The sequence below is a fragment of the Antechinus flavipes genome, chromosome 3, assembly GCF_016432865.1.
Source record: "Antechinus flavipes isolate AdamAnt ecotype Samford, QLD, Australia chromosome 3, AdamAnt_v2, whole genome shotgun sequence".
NCBI lineage: Eukaryota > Metazoa > Chordata > Mammalia > Dasyuromorphia > Dasyuridae > Antechinus > Antechinus flavipes.
The window spans coordinates 306,735,062-306,743,667 of NC_067400.1; the positions used below are offsets into that span (position 1 = coordinate 306,735,062).

Below are 8,606 nucleotides of genomic sequence, written 5' to 3' on the forward strand. Positions count from 1 at the left end.
CCTTTCTCCAATTGTTGGGCAGCCATTCAGTTTTCAGTTTCTTTCTACCACAAAAAGGGCTGTCACAAACATTTTTGCACATATGGGTCTCTTTCCCTCCTTTAAAATCTCTTTGGCATATAAGCCCAGTAACACTTCTGGGTCAAAGAGTATGCATAGTTTGATAACTTTTTTCTGCTCATCATTTGTTACAGTACAGCAATATTCCATTACAATCTTGTACCACAACTTGTTCAGCCATCCTTAAATTGCTGGATATTCCCTTAATTTCCAATTCTTTGGTACTACAAAAAGAGCTGAAATAAATATTTTTGTGGGTATTTTTCCTTTTTGCTTATTATAGATTATTATTAGATCTATGGGGTACAGACTTAGTAGTGGTCTATATTGCTGGGTGAAAGTGTGGGATTTTTTTTTAGCCCTTTGGGCATTGTTACAAATTGTTTTCCAGAATGCTTGGATCAATTCTCAGCTCTATTAATAGAGAATTAGTGTCTCAATTTTCTCATACTCCCTCCAATATTTGTCATTTCCCTTTTCTATCATATTAGTCAATCTAATAGATATGGGGCGTTACCCCAGAGCTATTTTAATTTGCTTTTCTCTAATCAATAATAATTTAGAGCAGTCTTTCATATGACTATAGATTGCTTTGATTACTTTGAAAACTGCCTGTTTATATCACTTAATTATTTATTACTGGGGTGGATCTTATTATTATAAATTTGACTCAGTTCTTGGCGTAGGAGGCCTTTTATCAGAGAAATTTGGTGTAAATTTTTTTTCAGTTGATTACTGTGTATTTTCCTCCATTCTATTTCTCCCACATTTATTCTAATATCTTTCCTTTCACTCTGTCTATCCTCAAAAATGTTTTGCATCTGACTTTTACCTCTCCCAATCTGCCCTCCCATTTCTTAGTATTCTTCCCTTCTCTTATTCTCTCCCTACTTTCCTATAGGGTAAGATAGAATTCTATACCCAATTGAGTGTATGTGTTATTCCCTCTTTGAGCCAATTCCAATGAGAGTTAAGGTTCAAGCATTTCACCTCACCTTCTCCATCTTCCCCTTCATTGTAAAAGCCCTTTTGTACCTCTTTTATGTGAGATAATTTATCCCATTCTACCTCTGTCTTTCCTCCTCTCCCAGTGCATTCCTCTTTTTTACAACTTAATTTAATTTTTTTAGACATTACCCCATCATATTCAACTCACACTCATGCTCTGTATGTATGCTTCTTCCAATTGTCCTAAATAAAGAGAAAGTTCATAGGTATTACAAGTATCATCTTTCCATGTAGGAATGTAAATACTTTAACCTTATTGAATCTTTCACCTTATGATTTCTCTTTCCTGATTACCTTTTTATGTTTGAATCTTGTTTTTGAAAGTTAAAGTTTCTCTTCAGTTCTGGCCTTTTCATCATGAATTCTTGAAAATCCTCTATTTCATTAAATATCTACCTTTTCCCCTGAAGAATTATACTCAGTTTTTCTGAATAAGTAATTATTGGTTATTATTTTTATTATATTATCATACATAACATACTATGTCATATTATATTATATTTTATTAAATAATCCTACTTTCTTTGCCTTTTGGAATATTATATTCTAAGTTCTTCAGTCCTTTAATGTAGAAGCTGTTAAATCTTGTGTTATACTGACTGTGGTTCCGTGATATTTGAATTGTTTCTTTGTATGTACTTGTAATGTTTTCTTCTTGATTTGGGGAGATCTAGAACTTGGCTATAATATTCCTAGATATTTTCGTTTTTGGATATTTTCAGATATCTTTTTTATCGTCTGGTGCCAGAATAGTAGGGCAATTTTCCTTGATAATTTCTTGAAAGATGATGTCAAGCCTTTATTTTGATCATGACTTTCAGATAGACTATTAATTTTAAAATTACTTCTTTTTGATTTGTTTTCCAGGTCTATTATTTTTTCATTGAAGTATTTCATATTTTTTTCAATTTTTTTTCATTCTTTTCATTTTATTTGAGTATTTCTTGATGTCTCATGGATTTATTAGCTTCCACTTGCCCAATTCTAATTTTTAAAGAATTATTTTTTAAAATGAGTTTTGTACCTTCTTTCCCATATGGCTAACTCTACTTTTTAAGTCCTTCATTTTAGTGGGGATTTTTGAGCCTCTTTTACCATTTGGCTTGTTTTGCTTTTATTAAGATATCATTTTAAAAATATTTTTGGTGCCTCCTTTATCAAATTGTTGACTTATTTTCCATGATTTTCTTGTTTTACTCTCATTTCTTTACTCAACTTTAACTCTCTTTCTTATTTGATTTTTAAAATCCCTTTTGAATTCTTCCAAAATTCTTTTTTTAATGGTCTGAGACCAATTCACATTTTTCTTTGAGGTTTTGGCTATATCAATTTTGATTTTATCTTTTTTTGAATTTGTGTTTTGATCTTCTCTATCACTATAATAACTTTCTATGGCCAGCTTATTTTTTGTTGTTTGCTCATTTTCCCAGTTTATTTCTTGATTTTCAACATTATGGTAAAGTTGGGCTCTGCTCCTGGGACAAAGGGGTCACTGTCCCAAGCTTCAGGTTTTTTGTGCAGTTGTTTTCAAAGCTAGTTCTGGGAGTCTTCCCCCCAGTTCTTCCAAATAGTGTGATCTGAAGATATGTGTGTTTACTATTCTTCTGACCTATCTTCTGGTCTGTACATTCTCTTCTGCTTTGGAACTGTGGCCAGGGTCTCCACTTCCCTGCAGTTGTAAGTTGTGGGTACTGTTGCTTCTCCTCACCTTGGGACTGTGACCCAGGACAGAAATCTAAAACAATGTATAGGCAATGGAAGTGAGTCCTACCCTCAGTGCTAGCAAAGCTATAGCTATACCTTTTGACCAGTTGCCCAACCCTTTAAACCTGTGGATTGAACTTATTTCTGCTGGTTCAGTTGCCTTTTAGGCCTGCTGCAGTATTGTCTACACTGGACTGTGCTCCACTCTCACTCTGAAATGACAGACCTTTCCCGTCAGCCTTCCAAGTTGTCTTGGGCTAGAAAATTGTTTCACTGTATCTTTTTTTTTTTTTTTTACTTGCTCCTCAGGAATTTGTTTTGAGGCATTATTTAAGGTTGTTTGGAGGGAAATTTAGGAGATCCTAGGCTAATGCCTGCTCTTTTTTCCCTGCCATATTCAGGGATTAGATATGTGAAGTGATTGCTTTAGTAGCACATATACTAAAATGGGAACAATACAGAGAAAATTAGCGTGGCCCCCGTGCAAGGATGATAATGCAGATTTGTGAAGCATTTCATATTTTTAGGGGAGGGAGAAAAATTTGGAATACAAAGTTTTGCAAAGGTGAATCTTGAAAACTATCTTTGCATGTATTTAGAAAAATAGAATCATATTTAAAAATAAATGAAAGTATGATTCTTCTTTTTGAAACAATGAGATGATTCAAACCAGTTCCAACTATTCAGTGTTGAAGAAAGCCATCTGCACCTAGACAGAGGACTGTGGGAATTGAGTGTGGAACACAACATAGTACTCTCACTCTTCCTGTTGTTGTTTGCTTGCATTTTGTTTTCTTTCTCAGTTTTTTTTTTTTCCCTTCTTGATCAGATTTTTCTTGTGCAGCAAGACAGCTGTATAAATTTGTATGCATATATTGGATTTAACATATATTTTAACATATTTAAAATGTATGGACTACCTGCCATCTAGGAGAGGAGTGGGGGAAAGAAGGGGAAAATTTGGAACAGAAGGTTTTGCAAGGTCAATGTTGAAAAATTACCCATGCATATGTTTTGTAAATAAAAAGCTATAATAAAAATTTTAAAAACCGCTCCTACAGATGATAGTAATAATAATAATAAAAAAGAAAGTGAGATAAGCAGGTTTAGATTTTGAATTTCAGTATTATTAGTGTTACACAAAAATCAGAAATATATTCCTTTCAAGTTTTTTCTTTTAAATTTTCTCATATAATTAGGGAAAGATTTCTTTTTAAAAAAAATCTTTGGATCATTCTGAAACAACCAAGGAATTGTTTAGTTAGTTGAATGAAAATTTTTTTTAGTAAAGTTTAAAAGCTTATACTATTTGGTTTCAATTATATAATCATGGATCATAGTTCTAGATAGTTGGAAGGTAATTAAAAAGTCATCCAACTCCTCCAGCCCCCATTTAACTTGGTTAATAAAACACACCACCTTTTTTTCTTTTAAAAGCAAAACAAAGACAATATCTCTTTTTCCCCTGTTGAAATAATGGTTTATTCCAGGTGAGCTAAGATCTCATGGGAGGACACACAATAAACATTGATCTGTAGCAATATATTTGTATAATGTTACTTCTCTTAGTGACTAAGTTAGCAACTTAAGCAACTACTGGGAGTAGAAAAAGCCTTTGAGATTTTCAGCCCTTGTGTTTAGACTTTAGATTTAAGCGTGTTTTTTTTTTAATACCATAATTGGTTTTTTTTTTTTTTGTTTAAAATCTAATTATTTGAAAGTTTCATTTAAGATATGGAAGGGTACAGTATATCTTTTAAATTGGCTAGCTAAAGTTCACTTCTTTCAATTAGGGACTCAGGATTGGTTCCTTAGATGTTTTCTGGTTGAATGTGTTTGAGAACCTCATTAGTGAAATAAATATAAAGAAACTGATGATTATAAAATCTTATATTGTGAATCTGGAAAGAAAAGAAAGAGGAAAATTATTCATTTCTAGAAGAAGTTGAAGATGAACTTTATATTTTCTGAAGTTTTCTGTTAAAATGAAATTTTATGTTTAATGTTTAAACATTATGAAAATGTTTAAAAATGAAATAGTTAAGTTGCCATTAGAATGTCTTCTCTCTGTACAAAATTAAAATTAACTAGTAGATATTTCTAGATAAGACATTTGGATCTAGATTTTTTTTTTGTGATATGAAAATTCTGGCTCTATGCTGTGTCTTTGGCTTATTGTCTTACCTCACTACTTACCTTTTTTTATAGGTAAGTTCTTGGACTTTTAAATAGTAATGATAATACTTGCCATTAGCCTCATTTACAAGGATGTCATGAGGATTAATTAATGTTGGCCCTGCCAAATTTTTAAAAATAAACTCAGGAGTATTCATTAGTGAGTTTATAGGCACATTGGCAATTTAAGATAAAAAGTTTTATATGTTCATTATATTGTCTTTTAACATAAACATGAAAGGCATGTTTTCTTTGGGCTCCTGCAAAAAGCAAACACATTTCAGATTAAAAGTTTATTTAGTTCATTTCTTTCTTTTTAAGCATTTTTATCTAATTATGCTTTCTCTTCTCCTCCTCCCTCTCCCCTATTTGGATTTAAAGTATTAAAATTTATGTCAGAAAAGAAATTAAGGTTTAAGAATCAGAAAAGATGTTGGATACAATTCCACATGAATTATTTGCCCAGTTATTGACATATAATCTTCCTCTGTGAAATCTCACTGGTACTTACCAAAGAAGGAATAATAATAATAAAAATTTTTTTTGAATTTTACCAGAAACAGGAACAGAAAACTATAACACCACCAGAAAAATATAATTATGGTGTGTTTGTTTTTTTTTTTTGGTTTGTTTTGCAAAAGGCCGTTGGGATTAATTGACTTGACCAAGGTCACACAGCTAGGAAGTTTTAAGTGTCAAAAGTTGGATTTGAAGTCAGGTACTCCTGAATCCAGGACTAGATAGAGTATCCACTGTACCATCTTGCTGCTCTGAAGAGTAATGATGATAGTGAAAAAAAGATGATCACAAAGATATGTAAAAATCATTTGAAAATAACATATCTAGAAAAACATCTAGAAGACCAACAATTAAAAAAGTCTTTAGAAAAGATCTACTAAGTTATCATTTACTTCAGTAGTAAAAAAGGACTTATTTCCTTTTGTTTATCCACACTGATAGATAAATTGAGGACCATGGCTCATAAGATCACAGTTTGAGGACTAGCAGAGGCTTCCAAGAGCACTCTGACTAAGCCCATTTATGACTAAGGAAAGTTAGGACTATCTAAGGTTATACTCAGAGACAGGCCTACCCAGAATTCAAATCAAGAACCTCCACCTCCACAGCTGTAGTAGACTTTCTACTGTGTTACAATGGATGAATCAAGTGCAGGATAGTAATGGGTTAGTTACTGGAGAGTTGATGCTGGACTTAGTGCAGCTACTTGACTTAGCCCTTGAGTCAAGAAATCTGTTTGCAGACCTTAGACTTCTCAATGCCAGGGATTATGGGAGTATGCTGCCACAGTTGGTCTCTCAATTCAATTCATCACCTATAAGTTAGTCACTGTGGTTGTCTGAAGATATAAAGATACAATTTAAATAGTCCCTGTCCTCAAGGAGCCTACATTCTACTTTTCGTATGTGTGTTATAGCATGTATGATGGATAAGTAAATATAAGGTGATTTGAGGAAAGAGAAAATATTAATCAGAGGCAGCCAGATAGCACAGAAGATAGAATGCTGGAGTTAGTCAGAAAGATCTGTGTTCAAATGCTTTCTCAGCTACATACTAGCGGTTTGTCCCTGAGCCAAGCTTTTAACCTGGAGTCTTCTCTTTAGTCCTTATTTCTCTCTTTACATAGAAGAAAAAAGTGGGAGAAAGAAAAAGAATGTTATCAACACCAATAATCTGTCATTGAAGTGTTTACTTAGTTCCATCCCTCTATTTCTCCTTCTTGGCCAATCTGAGTCCTAATCTTTGTTCTTTTATAGGTTTGTTTTTTTTCTTTTTTGCTTTTGATTCCCCTCTTTGTGGTTGAAATTTTTTTGCCTGTGACTATTCACTTTCTGATTTTGCCCTCCTTCTTAAATCCCTTCTTTCTTCTCCCTCATCCTAGCCTCGATCTTGTCAAATATAATTTATTTTTGATATCAAGTTTTTTTCTTTTTCTTGTTCTCTTTTTTAATATCAAACATTTTGTATATGAACTCAATCTCCTTTTTACTGGTTCAAATAAGGGCAAGGTACATAAGATACTTGTTTCCCCTGTATGTGTTTATATACTATTTTTGTGAATTCTAATTATGTGTGATGGAAGTTGTTTTTTCTTCCTCACTTATTTACTACTATGCTCCATTTTCCTTCCTTTTCTTTCCTTTCAACATAATCAACATAACAAAAACCAATCCTAGGCCCTCTGTTTGTTTTTCTTTACTCCTGTCTGTGATTTTGAAGATAGTGAGTGCTGAAGGAACATTTATCTCTTCTCCATCATGAAGAGTATAAGCACTGTTGTATTTTATTTGCCTAACAGAGATTCTATCCAGATTTTATTAAAGGTCCATTTTTTTTTCCTACAGTAGAATCATTATACTAAGATTTATAAAGCAAATTATATTTGTTTTTAACTAATTCCTTGCCCCACCTCCCCCCCCCCTTTTTTTTTTAACCTTTTGGAATGTAATGTTCAAAAATTTTCTATCTTTTAAAATAGGTTACATCATCTTATGTGATTTTACCTATAGTTCCTTGGTAGAGTTTGGCATGATTGTTCCTAAGAATTATTTTCAATTTGAGGAGTGTTTTTTGGAGTAGAACATCAAATTTTTTCAGTGTTCACTTTGCCTTCTGGTTCTAATAGATCCCATGCCCCAGGGGTAGTTTAATCACTTTATTAATAAGACCAGCTCGTTTTAAAAAATAAAAGGATGGTCATTTGACCATTTCTATTAGACCAAAGACTTAATTTTTTATTTTTGTTTTTTTAATTTGGTCATAGTGTTTAACATTTTTCTCTCCTTGAACCTATTTCCTATTAGTTGTTTTTAACAATAGAGATCTTATATATTCTTCTGATTTTTCAGTCTTTTGATTTGGTTCTAATATTTTTTTTACCTTGTATTCCTTCACTGAATTTCTTTACTCTTCTACTTTTTAGAGAGTCTACTACTATTTTTTTAAAATTTTTTTAATTTTAAAAATCTTCCCTTTTAAGCTATTTATTCTCCTAATTTCCCCTTTCTCCATCCCAGGCTCTCATTTTATTTTTAATTTAATTTTTTATGTTTTGATTCATTTCTTTAGATATTCCTCAAATCCAAATTACTCTTTCTCTAAGGTGCTACTTGTATGTATTTTGGAGTTCCAAAATGAGTACCCTTCAAACCTCATTTTGAAGAGCTTTCCTCCCTTTCTTTCCCTGCCATCTGGGTTCTGTCTCTTGGCATGGCATTGAGAGGAGTATTGACTTCAGGACTCTTTGGAAGGCCCCTGTTGTCCATGGGCTTGTCTTAATTCATGCTGCTGAACCAACTCATGCTGAGTTCTGGACTTAGTAGTTTATTGGTGTCATTAGTATTCTTGCTCATTTTTCTATCCAGTGATCTTTTATTTATTGGCTTGATTTTGGGGGGGGGGGGGGGAGTTGAGGTTCTCTATGATCTTTTATGTTGCTTCCTTACTTGACATCTCAACAAGATTTAGCAAAAATGTAGACTTGCCAAAGGGCAGCTAGATGGTGAGGTAGATACAGTGCTGGGCCGGGAGTCGGAAAGAGTCTTCTTCCTGAGGTTAATCTGTCCTCAAAGACATTTAGCTGTGTGACTTTGGGCAAGTCCCTTAAAACTGTTTGCTTCAGTTTCCTCATCTGTAAAACA

At 32.9% G+C, this 8,606-nt stretch overlaps 1 non-coding gene across 1 annotated transcript; it reads left to right on the plus strand.

Moving 5' to 3' along the window:
* The first annotated feature begins 3,193 nt into the window (after nucleotides 1–3,193).
* Nucleotides 3,194–3,297, plus strand: LOC127558427 (U6 spliceosomal RNA). The gene has a single exon (XR_007952820.1). It is a non-coding gene; the product is annotated as a U6 spliceosomal RNA (small nuclear RNA).
* Nucleotides 3,298–8,606: the final 5,309 nt, after the last annotated feature.